At 43.2% G+C, this 15,931-nt stretch overlaps 1 protein-coding gene across 1 annotated transcript in view; it reads left to right on the top strand.

The window, feature by feature from the left end:
• Positions 1 to 15,931, top strand: part of APH1B (aph-1 homolog B, gamma-secretase subunit) — a 214,118-nt gene that overhangs the window by 172,914 nt on the left and 25,273 nt on the right. The gene's annotated exons all lie outside the window — the stretch shown is intronic.

The following is a 15,931-nucleotide window of genomic DNA, read 5'->3' as shown; positions in this document are numbered from 1 at the left end:
TCCTCCTTTTCTACCCCAAATCTGTGTAATAGCTAGGCCGTCTATAAGCTACCATCCAGGAATATTCAACCATGGTGTAGGGTCTGGCTGCACCTAAATCAAAGCAGAGCAAGGAAATGAACCCAGGTGTACCCACCATCGAGCATAAATTGGACCAAAAAGGTGCTAAATTAAGGATACCTAAATTAGGGATAATATAGAGCAATTACTTGGGGACCTATCTCTCCAACTCATTGCTCTCCTTCTCAAAGGATGCCACAGGAGACTTCACTTATTCCACCCAGGGGTCACAACAGGGCATGTTGGAGCTACCCGGGGAGATTTAAGTACTGATGCTGGTCCACCTCTCGAGGTTCTGACTGAATTGTGCAGGTGGGACCAGAGCATGGGAAAGGTTTTCAGATCTCATCCAGGGGTTCTAACAAGCAGAGGTTTGAGAACCACAGATCCCAGCCTTTGGGGAGCTCTTCATGTAGAAACGCCTTCAAAGTCTAGCACTTCCCTTGAATGTTGTCAACAGCAACCCATTTTCCTCCTATAAAGACAGACTGTTTTGTTTTTAACAGCTAAAGTTATTCAGAACTGAAACTGTGGAATAAGCGTGAAATACTCTTCTTTGCCTCCAATAGGACAAGAAACCTCAGAAATTCTCCCAGGTTCCTCCTGTGGCTCCCTTGGTGGTTTCAAAGATAATGATTCACTGAGCACACAACGAGGCTGTGCTGGGGCCAAAGCCCTCAAGGAGGTCAGACCTGGTTCTCCAGGTGGCTGGGGGCCAGGACCCAGGCCTCGGATTCCCCTGCCACTGGGGCTTCCTCACAGTAGCATCTATTTGAGGGGCTTTGCTAAATGCCCTGTTCTCCTCCTGCCACATGGAGTTGTGACCTCAAGATGTTCTTGAGGTCACAAGTGTTCTGTGACCAGGATCTCCCAGGCAGCATTTGATCCCAAACCACGGCCTGGAGTTGATGGTGAAGGACTGTCATCACGCTCACCCATAGGTCCTGCCAAGTTTGAGCTGTTTGTGTATTTCGGAAATTAAGCCCTGTCAGTTGTATTGTTTGCAAATATTTTCTCCCAGTCCATAGGTTGTCATTTTGTTTTGTTTATGATTTCCTTTGCTGTGCAAAAGCTTGTTAAGTTTGTGTAGGTCCCATTTGTTTAATTTTGCTTTTATTTCCTTGGCCTTGGGAGACTGACCCAAAAAAGAATTGCTGTGATTTATGTCAGAGAATATTTTGCCTATGTTCTCTTCTAGTTTTATAGTGTCAGGTCTTATACTTAAGTCTTTTAAGCCACTTTGAGTGTATTTTTGTGTATGGTGTGAGGGAGTATTCTACATTTATTGATTTACACATGGCTGTCCAGCTTTCCTGATACCACTTGCTGAAGAGATTGTCTTTTCTCCATTGTTTGTTTATGTTTTTGTTTTTGTTTTGCTTTTTAGGGCCACACGTCCGGCATATGAAATTTCCATTCCCAGGCTAGGGGTCAAATTGGAGTTGAAGCTGCCAGCCTACACCACAGCCACAGCATTGCAGGATCTGAGCCACATCTGCAACCTACACCACAGCTCTCGGCAATGCCAGATCCTTAACCCACTGAGCAAGACCAGGGATCAAACCTTCATCCTAATGGATTCTTAACCCGATGAGCCACAATGGGAACTCCTCCATTGTACATTCTTGCCTCCTCTGTTAAAGATTAGTTGACTGTAGGTATGTGGGTTTATTTCTGGGCTCGCTATTCTGTTTAAGTGGGTAAACTTTAACATCTTTTCCAGCTTTAAAATTCTGTGTGTGTAAGATTCTATAAGGCTTGATTTTTAAAATCAAGATTGGACTTTTAAGATTACCTCATTACAAGTCTGGCCTCTGCTGACCAGGGGAATCAGAAGTGGAGGGACACAAAAGTAGAGTGGCCACATAGAGTGTGAAAGCCAGAGACAAGCCTTGATGGCCTGTGGTGTGGTCTAGATGTCTGCACTGTGAAGACACAGTCCCAGAGAAGGCTGGGAACAGTGCCCTGATGCCAGAGTGAGAGAAATGCTTTCCTTGCTGCCTGTTTTATACCTATTGCCATGTCTACATGGTGGGAGTCACAGAGATAAGAGGAAATCATTCTGGAAGGAGGCAGGACTTCTACAAGTACTACCTCTCAGCTTGATGGTTTTGTGGAGAGGCTAGACTTGCTCACAAAGGCTCACATTTCTGGGAGCCAGAGGAGGTGGTGGAGCTGAAAACTTGGGCCCTATGACCTTGAGGTCCAGTCTTGGTCTTGACACTTACTAGCTGAGCAACTTTGGGCAACTTATTTTACCTCTTGAGACCTTGGTTTTATTATTGGAAAAAACATTGGAGTTCCTGTCATGGCTCAGAGGAAATGGATCTGACTAGCATCCATGAGGATGCAGGTTCGATCCCTGGCCTCACTTGGTGGTTAAGGATCAGGCATTGCCATGAGCTGTTGGTAGGTCGCAGACTCAGCTCAGATCTGGGGTTGCTGTGGCTGTGGTATAGGCCTGGGGCTACAGCTCCGATTCAACTCCTAGCCTGGAACTTTTATATGCTGCGGGTGCAGCTCTGAAAAAAAAAATATATATTATTGGAAAATAACTAGGGATAATATCCACTTTGAAGAGTGCAGGGCCAATGAGATACAACAGTGCACACAACGCACCAGGCACATAGTAGGTGATCAATGCACAGCAACTGAAAGAGCACCACAGCCTCTGCAGGGTCTGTCATCCGGACAGTTTGAGAACCACCTGTGCTGTTTTTTGCACGATCTACTCAGCCAGCCTCATTGCAGGTAGAACCAGGCATTTACCTGGGCAAGGGAAAGATCTCCAGAAAGCAAAGACGTGTGCTCAAGGAGGAGAGAGGGACCCTAGTACTCAAGACTCCTGGTTCTTCTTGCCACCCCTTTGACAAAGCCAGGTTACACTGCTCACTCCCCATCTTTAGGGTTAGAGGCACTAAATGATAGCCACTCCAGAAAACATGCTAGCAAGACCATAACACAAACACGAAGCTTCCTTGTCATTCCCAAGCCCAAATTATTCAAATGTGGGCCAGGGACCAGCCAGCATGGATGGGCCTGAGACCAGTGTGGTCTCAACATGGGACCTGACAGCACAACACATGGTCAAGATGACAAGTCCCTGGCTAATCCCAGGTTAAATGCATAATGAGCTTATTATACATTTAAGTATATCGTTGATGTTTTCAACAGGCAGCTTCAACATCATTTTGGTATATCACTGTCATCAAGGAGCATTTTTAAAAATAAGATCCTTTGTACTTGGAGAGGTGGGGGTGGGGAGAAAGGTACCAACATTTTAGCTTTTAAATGATGTCACCTAACAAGTTTGACAGAAACACACTCAAGAAACAGGCAGCCCCAAAGCACAGCTGCTTGTGTCCGAGGGGATCTGAAGGGTTTGCCCGTTCTGAGGGCCTTTGTGCCACCTGCCCTGGGGCCTAGCGTTGCCACCATTAGCTACTTTTTTGGGTCATGGTCTCAAAGGAAGAGAAGCAAATAGAGACAGCAGGAGTGAGGTTTATTAGCTCACTTAACATTGAAATCACATGAGGAGATACAAAAAACTAGTGATACCTGGTCTCGCCACCTGGAGATTCTGATATAATTGGCCTGAGGTGCAGCCTGGGCATTGGGAGTTTAAAAAAAAAAAAAAGCTCTCCACTCTATTCTAATATATACCCACACTTGAGAATCACTCTCCTGTGCCCTCTCACCCCAACATTGAACCCTCCCTCCCTCCCCCCATTCCAGCCCTGATCAGCCCAGCAAACCCTGTGGCTCAGCAGACACCCAGCAACAAACCACGAGGTAGGTATTGTGATCCCATTTTACAGATGAAGAAATGGAGACCCAGAGAGGCTAAGTGATTTTGCCCAAGGTCACACAAGTAATTCATGGCAGACTGGATCTCTGGCTTCAAAGTGATTCCCAGTTCTTCAGGCTGCCTTGATAACTTGGGAGCGTTCACCCATGAAGCTGTTCATACATCAGAGGATTTAGTTTATAGTCATAATAACCCCTCACATTTTTATGGAGGTGTTCTGATTCACAAAATTTTTTTTTTTTTGTCTTTTTGCCATTTCTTTGGGCCGCTCCCGCGGCATATGGAGGTTCCCAGGCTAGGGGGCCAATCAGAGCTGTAGCCACTGGCCTACACCAGAGCCACAGCAACTTGGGATCCGAGCCACGTCTGCAACCTATACCACAGCTCACGGCAACGCTGGATCCTTAACCCACTGAGCAAGGGCAGGGACCGAACCCGCAACCTCATCGTTCCTAGTCGGATTCGTTAACCACTGTGCCAAGACGGGAACTCCTTTTTTGTTTGTTTGTTTTGTTTGTTTGTTTGTTTTTTACAAATCACTTTCATTTTAATTTATTTTCTGATATTAAAAATAATTCCTGCATTTTAAGGATGAGGAAGGAAACTGAGGACCAGAAACATGAACTTGCTCATGGTCATACAGGTAGAGGAACCAGAGTATGAGTCCAAGTCTTCTTTTTCCTCTTTCCGAAGAATGAGCACATTGGAAAATGGTGAGGGTGGGGTGAATTTTTTGGATGTAGGGAAGGTCAGAAAGTCTCAAAGTAGGACAAGCTCTCGGGTTCACCAAAGGGCAGAACCCAGGCCTAGGGCAAGGAAATACCAGGTGAGGCTGGAATGTCTTATGGGGCCAGAAAATGACTGAGCTTTAAGTTTTTTAATTCACAGAAAATCCCTCAGTCAATTAAAAAAAAAAAAAAAAAACACGGGCGCTACTGAGAAAGGACTATTCCTGGAAAAACTAGGACAAGTTGAGCATCAGCATAATAACTGTAAAAGATTTTAACACATCCTATTCAAAGAATCTGTTAGCCCATACTGAAACTTACAAATACAAACATATATACGAATAGATAAGTAGTTACGAGATAGGAAATAGGACAGGACAGAACAGCTCATCTTCGTATCAGATAACAAATGTAGAAGAAAGGATAGGTGAGAAAATCTCTACTTTGTAGCTATTATACTAATTAATGATTTGGGCAAAACATCCTCCAAGGATGCTAAAATCATTGGGTGAGAATTTGTTGGGAAGCAGGATATTTCCACAGTCTCAAGTCTTTCCCTACCAATTACTTATTACTTACAAAGGGAAGTGGGTCCCTTGACAGCTGAGAGATCTGGAAACAGAAGGTTAACCAAATGATCAAAGTTAACGTCACCAATAATGAGCCAACATCCCAGGCCTCCTGGTGTGCTGCACTGCAGAGGACACACTTTTTCTGTAGTATTTCTGCTCCCAATTGGTAAACTGGGCCCAATAATGAAAGAAGAATCAGACAGATCCAAACTGAGGGGCATACCACAAAACATTTGGCCCCATCCACTGAAAAAATGTCAATACTGGCCAAGATGGCAACCTCCAGGAGCGCTCCCACCAGTGGATATTCCCCAGTGTCCTTGTCCCCACGGTGAGCCATGCATATGCCCCTGCCTCCCTAGGAGGCCCTCCAAGAGCAGCAGAGTAGAACACCTTCAATTTCAGCTTCCACTTTGAAGTTACAGAAAGATGATACATCCTTTCAGATGGCCATCGGCCAGGAGCTACCTGGATCCATGCTGCCACCTATACGAGACACCTATCTGCGGTTAATAGTTGCAAACTATTGCCTTTGGAGTGGATAAGCGATGAGATCCTGCTGTATGGTACAGGGAACTATATCTAGTCGCTTGTGATGGAACATGATGGAGGACTATGTGGGAAAAAGAATGCATATATGTCTGTGTGACTGGTCATTTTGCTGTACAGTAGAAAACTGACAGAATGCTGTAAACCAATTATAATGGAAAAAATAAAAATCATTAAAAAAATAAAGAGAATGAAAATTAAATGAGATGTGTGATCTTGGATACTGTATTGGGAGAAGAGTCTTGCTTTAAAGGATATTATTGGAATAATCTCAGTTTGATTAAAGAAATGCATTACTGTATTAACGTTAAATTTCCTGAATTTAATATTTACATTGATTATATAAAAGAATATCCTTGTGCTTATAAGCTACATGCTGAAGTATTCAGGGATTAAGAGTTATGATATCTGCAACTTACTTTCAAATGGTTCAGAAGAAAAAAGAGAAATACCAGGTGAGGCTGGATTGTGTGTGTGTGTGTGTGTGTGTGTGAGTGTACACTTGTGTGTGAGCATGAATATAGAAAAAGGGAGAAATCTTATAAAGAGAGTGTAAAATGTTAACTGCCAGTGAATAACATTGGAGGGTATACAGGCATTTGTTGTATGATCTTTGCAACTTTTCTGTAGATTTGATTTTTTTTTTCTTTTTTTTTTAGATTTGGATTTTTGAAATAAAAAGAAAGGGAAGAAGGTATCGGTAGTTTTAGAAATAGCCAAACCTTTGCCTTTCAGAAAGTTCAAGGTGAGCTGTGAAAATACTTTTATTCTTAAACTCAGCTGATGTTTCTAAAAGCTTAACAGTTACTGAATTATTTGCCAGGGAGACAAGAGGGGCCAGGAAAGGGCATTTCCTGCAGAGGTAGGAAAATACTGTACACCCAGGAAGTGCAGGTGCATGTCAGTAACTACTGGGTGAAGCTCTTCCCCCTAAAAGTTATTTTTCAATTACAAGTAAAAATTAAAAGGAAGGAAAAGGGGGGAAATGAAAATAAAAATAGTAAGCATTATTCTATAGACCTAAAAGCTTTGCTCAGACCTCACAATTATTTAGCAGGGCTCATAATTCAATAGAAATGAACATATATACTATGTTACTATATTAAAATAGCTACCCCTAGAATGGATCCACTTTTAATTATTGGTTATATAAATAAAACCCCATGGGAATTTTTGTTCTGGGACATTGATTGCACCCTCTGACTTTAATATGTTAGAAGTGGAAACTTTTTAAATATATGTAATTCATTGCACTAGTCTTTATCATAATGAGACAATATACAATGGAGTTAAACACATCCTATGATGTTACTGTCCTACTTAAAGACTCTTGGAGTGTCCCATTAAGTCAACAGAAGCCCAGGCTCCTTACCTAGGCACTCATGCCTTCACCACTGGCTCCAGCACACTTTCCAGGATCATCTCCCTCCCCAGCCCTAGGCTCTCCAGACTCTTTCTTGAACAGACCCTGTCCTTTCCTGCCAAGCTCTTTGCTAACATTCTTCCCCAATTGGAAAGCTCCTCCCTCCTCTCTAGCAGGGGCCTTCCTTTTTCAAGCAGTCTCACTGCAGCCCTGCCCCACTCCCACCCCTGCCTAGCAGAAGTGACCCTGCCCTCTTCCTTCTATAAACGACCCTGGTGTTACACCTGCCTCACTGTATTTTAACAATACATCACAATAGTGGGATCTTTCCTCTTTTCCACATTTGCCTCTGAGAGCCCACAGCTGGAAACTTTCCACATTTTTAGAGGTAACTCTACCTGTGCAGACCCCTGACCCCTGTAGAAACTTTCTGAAAGGCAAAACATCATTTCCTTAGAACGAGTATCCCATTTCTCCCACCTGAACACCATCACTCACATACTAGGGTGGGGTTTAGGATGAACGTTGGGGGGGTGCCCTTTATCTAAAGTGAGATGATTTCTTGCCATCTCCTCCCACTGCAAGGGGGTCACTTGATGGGTCCCATGCCTTAAAGCCAACAGCAGGAGAACCAAGATAATGACCCCAAGTCGATCTGTTGTAGAGACGCAAAGCTTGCTGGCCAGACCAGAGCTGGGAGGAAGGAGAGGGGAGGCTTGAGCCTTAGGGTGAGAGAGAAAAGGGGCCAAGTTCCCCTCCTTTGGTCACAGCTGAAAAGTACAGCTGGGCTGGGGGCTTCAGAGCTGGGGACCTCAAAGTTAAAGGGACTAGGATAGCTTGGTAGGTGCAGGGTGCTGCCCTTTGGGGATGGAATAAGGCAGCTGAAAAGATAAGGTCTGATTCCTCATGGGACAACCAATGTCAAGGGCACTGCTTGAGTCCTGCCTCACTGGGGTCTAGTGGGGCCTCCACCCACCCACACAGAATAATGAGGTAGCTGGAGATCAACCACTAGGGCAACAAGGAGGTCCTTCCACAGTCAATGGGACAAGATTATTTCCCTGTCACGTCTCCACGCCCAGAAAACCAGGAGCAGGGAGACAAGAGGGGCTGGGAAAGGGCATACCCCTGGGGATGAACTGCAGGTGCTGTGGAGCTGGGAAGGGATGACCTGAGCCTATGGGAGAGAAAATGTGAGTTTGTTGCACATTTGTCGATGTTTACATTGAATTTTTTAAAAGCAGTTTAAAGCCCATATGTTTTAAGTGTATTCCAGTTTTAAAGTATGCCCGCATATATTTTGTTTGGCTTTATTATATAAAAATGTTGAACACATGGCTGCAACACACACATTCTTTACCTGTAAGGTGCCCATGCATTTTAAGGTATATGGTGAACTGTAATTATATTAATTACATTTCTGTAGTTATTTAAGAGTTCTGTTTATTCTATACAATGGATTTTCTCCTGATGCCATAATACTTATTACTTTATATCTTATGAATTTCCCCTTGTGTGTTTGTGTCATCACATATTATTTAAACAATATGTAAAATGCACATAACTTTTCTGAAAGTTTGAATTACATAAAAATAAAACATGGAGTTCCCATCGTGGCACAGTGGTTAACGAATCCGACTAGGAGCCGTGAGGTTGCGGGTTCGGTCCCTGCCCTTGCTCAGTGGGTTAATGATCTGGCGTTGCCGTGAGCTGTGGTGTAGGTCGCAGACGTGGCTCGGATCCCCTGTTGCTGTGGCTCGGCGTAGGCCGGTGGCTGCAGCTCCGATTCGACCCCTAGCCTGGGAACCTCCATATGCCGTGGGAGCGGCCCAAGAAATGGCAAAAAGACAAATAAATAAATAAATAAATAAAACATTACCCCCCCAAAGTCATTATAAAGGCCATGGTAACATCATTAAAATTTGGAAATGGCTGATCATATATGGGTCCCTTTTATTAATGCATTTGAAATTATTTAGCAATCAGATCACCTTTTCAGAAACTTAAATGGAAATAGAAAAAGACATTTCATTAACAGAAATAATAGCTTTTTTTTTTTTTTGGTCTTTTTAGGGCTGCACCTGCAGAATATGGAAGTTCTGAGGCTAGGGATCAAATTGGAGCTATAGCTGCTAGCCTATGCCACAACCACAGCAATGTGGGATACAAGCCATGTCTGCAACCTACGCCACAGCTCAGGGGAACGCTGGATCCTTAAGCCACTGAAGGAGGCCAGGGATCAAACCTGCATCCTCAAAACCTGCATCCTCATGGATACTAGTTAGGTTCATTACCGCTGAGCCATGATGGGAACTCCTTGTTCTGTTTTTTTTAACAACTTAACTAAGATATAATTCACATACCATACAATTCTCCCATTTGACATGTATAATGTGTAACTTAAGGTTTTTCACATATTAGTTTTTTAATTATAAAATATATATTACATAAAATTTGCCACTTTAACCATTTTAAATGTATAATTCAGTGGTATTGATTACATCCACAATTCCCAGTATCACTATTTTTCTCATTAGAAAAAATGGACTTTTCAAGTTAAGTGCTTTTATTTCTCAGAGGGGACCATAATATTTGTGTTTTGATAGATGTATAGTTTATGAGAAAGATGAGGAACAAATTAGGAGAAGCCTGAAGGCAAATTTAAAAGCACTCAGATCTCTTACTGATCAGTTCTACGCCTTGTGACGTAAAATATAAAATCAATTATTTATAATTTCTACTTAATATGAAAATATGTGCTTTTAAAATGTTTCAGTCCGGGAGTTCCCATCATGGCTCAGCAGAAACAAATCTGACTAGTATCCATGAGGATGTAGGTTTGATGGCTAGCCTCACTCAGCGGGTTAAGGATCTGATGTTGCCATGAGCTGTGGTGTAGGTTGAAGATGGGGCTTGGATCGGGAGTTGCTGTGGCTGGTGTAGGCTGGCAGCTGTAGCTCCGATTCAACCCCTAGCCTGGGAACTTTCATAGGCCTTGAGTGCAGCCCCAAAAAGACAAATAAAATGTTTCAGTCCTCTAGAGAAAGGACTTTCATATTTTTGAAAAGAGAAATATCCTTCTTTTGCTATAAGAAAAGTTGGCTGTGTGAGCAGGTGTGGACATATGGTAACATGTGCATATAATATAAATGGATTACTTTTTACCTCCCTGGGGAAAAAGAGCAGTCCACAACAGTGCATACACATACACATTCAGAAGTAAAATGCAGACGTAGTTGCATTTTTATAAAGGTCCTCTATATTTTAACCCAAAGAGACAGCTAAGCAGTGGGAATCTGAGTTGAAATGGCAGCCCCAAAGAGGACGGTGGTTATCAAGGGGGCTTCAGGCATAGCTAAAGTCAATCTCGAACTTGAATTCAGATGCGGTTGGGACTGGGCCCCTTCTCTGGAGTTTACCAGCCCTGCATCTGAGGGCAAGTCATTTGCCTCCTTCAGCTTCAATTTGCTCTTACCTATAAAAGGAGTGTGTCCATCAAGATGATTTCAGCTGCAAGGAACAGAAAACCCAACTCAAAGCAGCTGAAACAATAAGGAGTCTTATCCTAGCAGAAGGAGAAAGGGGAAGCAGGAGGGTCAGGTTTGGCTTTATTGGCTCAAGGCTGTTGTCAAGGGCCCAGGGTTCCTTCCATCTTTCCGCTCTGCCAGTCTCTGCTCAGGATAACTGCTCCGCCGCCAGACCTTGTCCTTGGTCACAAACAGTTCAGCAGCAAAGGAGCAGAACAGCAGCTCTATGACAGAGCACCATTCCTCAAAGTGCCTCAACAGCCCTGCTCCTGCAGTTCATCAGTTAGGATCATGCTAGGGCCTGAAGTGGTGATGCACAAAGGGAGTGCCCCCACCCCCACCCCGATTTGGGCGTGGACCCAGGTCCACTCAGAGAAGCTGGGAGTGGGGCCGCCCTCTCTGTGGTCACAAGCAAGAAGACACCGATGGAGAACTCCTGGAGTAACTGGTGAGGGGGCGTCCAAGTGTGTCTGCTGCCCGGGGTTAAGAATAACACCTCGCCTAAAGTCTTGAGGCAAAGATTAAATAATATACTTGTAAATCATTTGGAAATGTGCAAACCTTGTTAATTAACACCAAACACATGTCAGTTACTGAAACTACAAAGCATTAAGTAAGCACACAAGAGAGAATCTTTTTGTGCTTATCCATTCTCATGCATGAAATCAGATTATTCGCTGAGAATGAGAACTTTCTTTTCTCTCTTCCCGCCTCCCTTCTTTCTTCCTTCTTTCCTTCCTCTCTCCTTCCCTCCCTCTCTTGCTTCCTCACCACCTTCCATAAACAGTCCCGGGAGATGTTAATTGAGCCCACACCTCCTAATTGCTCCCAGTCCACTTGGGAGCACTTAAAATTGTCTTACAACTGAAGCGTAATAAGGTGGGAATGAAAAAGCACCAGAGGGCACAGCGCCCAACTGTGCCTGAGCAGGATGTTCAAAGAATTGAACTGTATCAAAATAAGTTGTTTTGGCCAGGTTGGAAAGCCACAGGGATGTGGGGCGTGGGTCGGGGTGGGGTGGGGTGGGGGGGAGAATTGAATTGGGTTAGCGTGAATTAAGTAGAAAGGAATGGAGTTAATTGGTTAGGAAGGAATAAAATAAAGTGGAGTTGGCCGAGTTAAGGTATGGGTTGAAGACCCAACTCCTGCTCCTACTGAACATTTACTGAGCATCTGAGGCACGCCAGGCACTGGGCAAAGCTCTGGATGTGCGTTATCTCCTGCAGCCCCTTAGAGCAAGGACTGAGGTGAGGCGCCCAGGTTACAAAACTTAAGGAGACACTTGTTCTCAGGGTCATACAAGCGTGCCCTCTTCCCAGCCATGATCCCTTTAACAACCCACAGCCCCATTTCACAGATAAGGAAACTGAGGCTTAGGAAGGCCTAGTAGTGTATCCAGATATGCTAAATTAGTCAGCAGTAAACCCAGGATGCAAACCCAGGTCTGTGCCCATAACCACCTTCACATACTGCCTCTCTGACAGCAAGAGGTAGAGCCAAGAAATGCACCAGCCTCCTTTCAGTGCACAGTTCATACATAGGACTTTTTTGTGTAGAATGGCATTCATACAATGTTGTATTTTTTTTTTAATAATGAGTTATTTACAACATTGTGTTTGTTTCACGTATAGCAAAGTGATTCAGTATACATACATATATATTCGTTTTTTAAAGATTCTTTCCCTTGTAGGTTATTACAAAATATTGAAAATAATTCCCTGTTCTATATAGTAGCTGTGTGTTGGTCATCTATTTTATATATAGTAGTGTAACTATGTTGATCCCAACCTCCTAATTTATCCCTGCCCCTCTTTCCCCTTTGGTAACCATATGTTTGTTTTCTATCTCTGTTATGCAGCATTTTATCTTATTTGCTTTGTTTTTTTTAGGGCCACACCCACAGCATATGGAAGTTCCTAGGCTAGGGGTCGAATTGGAGCTGTAGCCACTGGCCTATGCCACGGCCACAGCAATGCGGGATCCAAGCCCCATCTGTGACCTAACCACAGGTCACGGCAACACCAGATCCTTAACTCACTGAGTGAGGCCAGGGATCAAATCCACATCCTCACGGATACTAGTTGGGTTTGTTAACTGTAGAGCCACGATGGGAACTTCATCACACAGCATTTTAAATTGGGAGTGAGCAAAACCTCCATGTATAGGAGAGAATGGTTAAAAGTAACTCGCCTATGAAGGTGGGGTAGGGGGATCTATTCAAATTCTTACCTTAATGGGACAGTTTGCAACCCTGGCTATTCTTGAGAATACCTGGGAAACTTTCAAAACCCTAGCCCAACCACAGATCTCTAGGTGGGGTCCCAGCATCAATATTAAACCTCCCTGACTTGAAATCATCAAGGTTGAAAAATCACACACACCTTTATGTTCTCAAATGCCTAGCTGATGAATTAAAGGGCAAAGGGCATATGCTCCAGATGTGAAGAGATGGTTTCTGCCTTCCCACCTCCCCCCACCCCATTTCCTCCAAAGGCCTGAGAGTTTTCAGGGGATAAATCAGGATGAGAGATGCTGGGTGAAGGGAAGCAGGTAATGGTACTGAAGCCTGGTAACCTTCAGCCTCCCTGCTGACCTCTAAACAGCAGAGGCAAGAAGATAGCAAGATGGCTGTTTGGATTCCAAACATGCCTGTTTTAGTGTAGGCAAGATGCTGACATTTTTCAGTCCTGAATTGTGGGGTGGTGCCAAAGAGAAAGGTAGAAATAGGACTCTCACTGGCATCTTGCACCTCTGAGGATGCCCTTTGCTAGGGGTTCTCGCACTTGCCTCCTTATCCCCGAAGCTTTCTCATTTATACACATGGGACCAGAGGGAAGGTCTGAAGTGGCAGAGAACATGTCATGATAAGCGGGAGGGCACAGGACTCACATGCAGAGATGAGAGGTCTTCCATGTGCCAGGCTCAGCCCAGGACAATTCAGATGGCCCTAACAGATGGCTTAACCTGCCCGAACCTCAATTGTATCACCTACACACAGAGGACAATTACTCCCGCTCCACACCCCTCCTAGACTTGGTCTAAGCAGACAAAAGGAGATACTAGATGCAGGCCATGCTTAGACAATGCTGACACTAGATGCAACTATCACTCTCTGTGGTTCACATTAGAATTTCATATGCCAACTCTGGACCCTCGTGGAAAGCTAAAAATATTTCTGTGAAGAACTGAAAGGCCTTGTTAAAATCTTGGATAGTATTTCTGTCTCTATCTTTGTAAGCATTTTTGATATGAAACTCTTATTAATTTATTTTATCTCTATCTACCTTACACAGATATTCAACTTCAAACTTGAGGAAGTTTCTAGAAATCGTTTTCGTTTAACATTTCCAGCGACTTAGTGGCACTCCGAAGGTATTTTCAAGGACCAGAAACAAGAGCTTGGGGGATTTTTAGAAATGCAGAATCTCAGGCTCCACCCAAGACCTGTGACTCAAAGACTCAGAATCTACATTTTACAAGATCCCTGAGTCATTTGATGTGAAAAAGCCTTGTGTTAGTCACAAACCTATAGGGTTTGAGAAAAGCTATGGGAAAGAAATGATTCCCATGCCTGTTACAGTTTGAGAAACACCCACTCAGAAAAGCTCCCAGACCCTTGTGTCAAGAGGTCTTGAACCTCCTAGGGGGTGCAAGTGCCCTCAGTATTGTAAGAGTGACTCCTGTGATTAGATATGAGATGAGGAGGGGAAGCCAGGGGCAAGCTAAATGTTGAGTGTGAGGCATTGTGTGTGCAGTTACTTGCAAGACAGACTATTATCCCATTTTATAGATGAAGAAACTGCAGTTGATCGAGGGTGAGTAACTTCATGAGTAGCCCCTTTATAAGGCATGACCTATTCCATCAGTCCACTCTACCTTTCAGAGGAGAAGTCCTTCTAAATGTTCTTTTAGGCTCAAGCATGTAGCTTCAAGGTAGGTCTTGACATTACAACACTCTTTTCATTGTGGCATTCCTCCAATATCTAATTGGGACATTTTCATCACTCAGTAAAGAAACCCCATGTCCATGAGTAGTCTCTTCCCATCCGCCTCACCCCAAAGCCTCTTGAAACCACTCATCTACTCTCTGTCTCTGTGGATTTGCCTATTCTCGAAACCTCATGTAAATGGAATCACAGGACTTGTGGTCTTTGGTGACTGAATTCTTTCATTTAGCATGTGTTTTAAAGGTTGAGCCATATTTAGCATATCTCAGTACTTCATTCCTTTTTATTTCCATGTAACATGCCCTTGTATGGATATAGCACATTAAAATTTTTGAATTGAAGCATAGTTGCTGTACAACATTCGGTAAGTCACAAGTGTGCAATATAGTGATTTGTAACTTTGAAAGCTTATAATCATTTGTAGTTATTATAAAATATTGGCTTTACGCTTTGTGCTGTACAATATATCCTTGCAGCTTATTTCATAGCTAATAGTTTGTATCTCTTACTCCCAAACCTCTATATTGCCTCTCCCCCTCCCCTCTCCCCACTGGTAACCACTAGTTTGTTCTTAATATCTGTAGCACATTTTGTTTACCCATTCATCAGTTTAGGTTGTTTCTATTTTGGGGTTATTATAGATAATGCCGCCATGAACATTGGTGTACATGTTTCAGTTTTCTTAGGTTTATGCGTAGGAGTGGAATTTGCTGGGTCATGTGGTAACTCTAACTTTTTGAGAAACTCCCTGTTTTCAAAGAATGTTTTTATCATTCTAATACTGCATTCGATTTAAACAAGATCAGAAATTAGTCAAAGAGACCCAAGGAGCCATGAAACTAAATCAATAAGAACAGAAGTGATTTAATGAGCTGCAGCCCAAACTACATCCAACTGTAGTTACTGAAGAGTAGGCAAAAATCAAATTTGATCAGAACTGACATGCACCCGTATGTTCGTTGCAGCACTATTCACAATAGCCAAGACATGGAAACAACCTAAATGTCCATCGATGAATGAATGAATTAAGAAGATGTGGTATATATACACAATGGAATACTACTGAACCTTAAAAAAGAACAAAATAATGTCATTTGCAGCAACATGGATGGAACTGGAGATTCTCATACTAAGTGAAGTAAGTCAGAAAGAGAAAGACAAATACTATATGATATCACATATCTTGAATATAATATATGGCACAAATGAACCTTTCCACAGAAAAGAAAATCATGGACTTGGAGAACAGACTTGTGGTTGTTACAGGGGAGGAGGAGGGAGTGGGATGGACTGGGAATCTGGGGTTAATAGATGCAAACTATTGCATTTGGAGTGGTTAAGCAATGAGATCCTGCTGTATAGCACAGGGAACTGTAT

Source organism: Phacochoerus africanus, chromosome 2 (genome assembly GCF_016906955.1).
Source record: "Phacochoerus africanus isolate WHEZ1 chromosome 2, ROS_Pafr_v1, whole genome shotgun sequence".
Lineage (NCBI taxonomy): Eukaryota > Metazoa > Chordata > Mammalia > Artiodactyla > Suidae > Phacochoerus > Phacochoerus africanus.
Note: the sequence above shows the minus strand (reverse complement) of the source record. Positions and strands in the feature narration are given on the sequence as shown.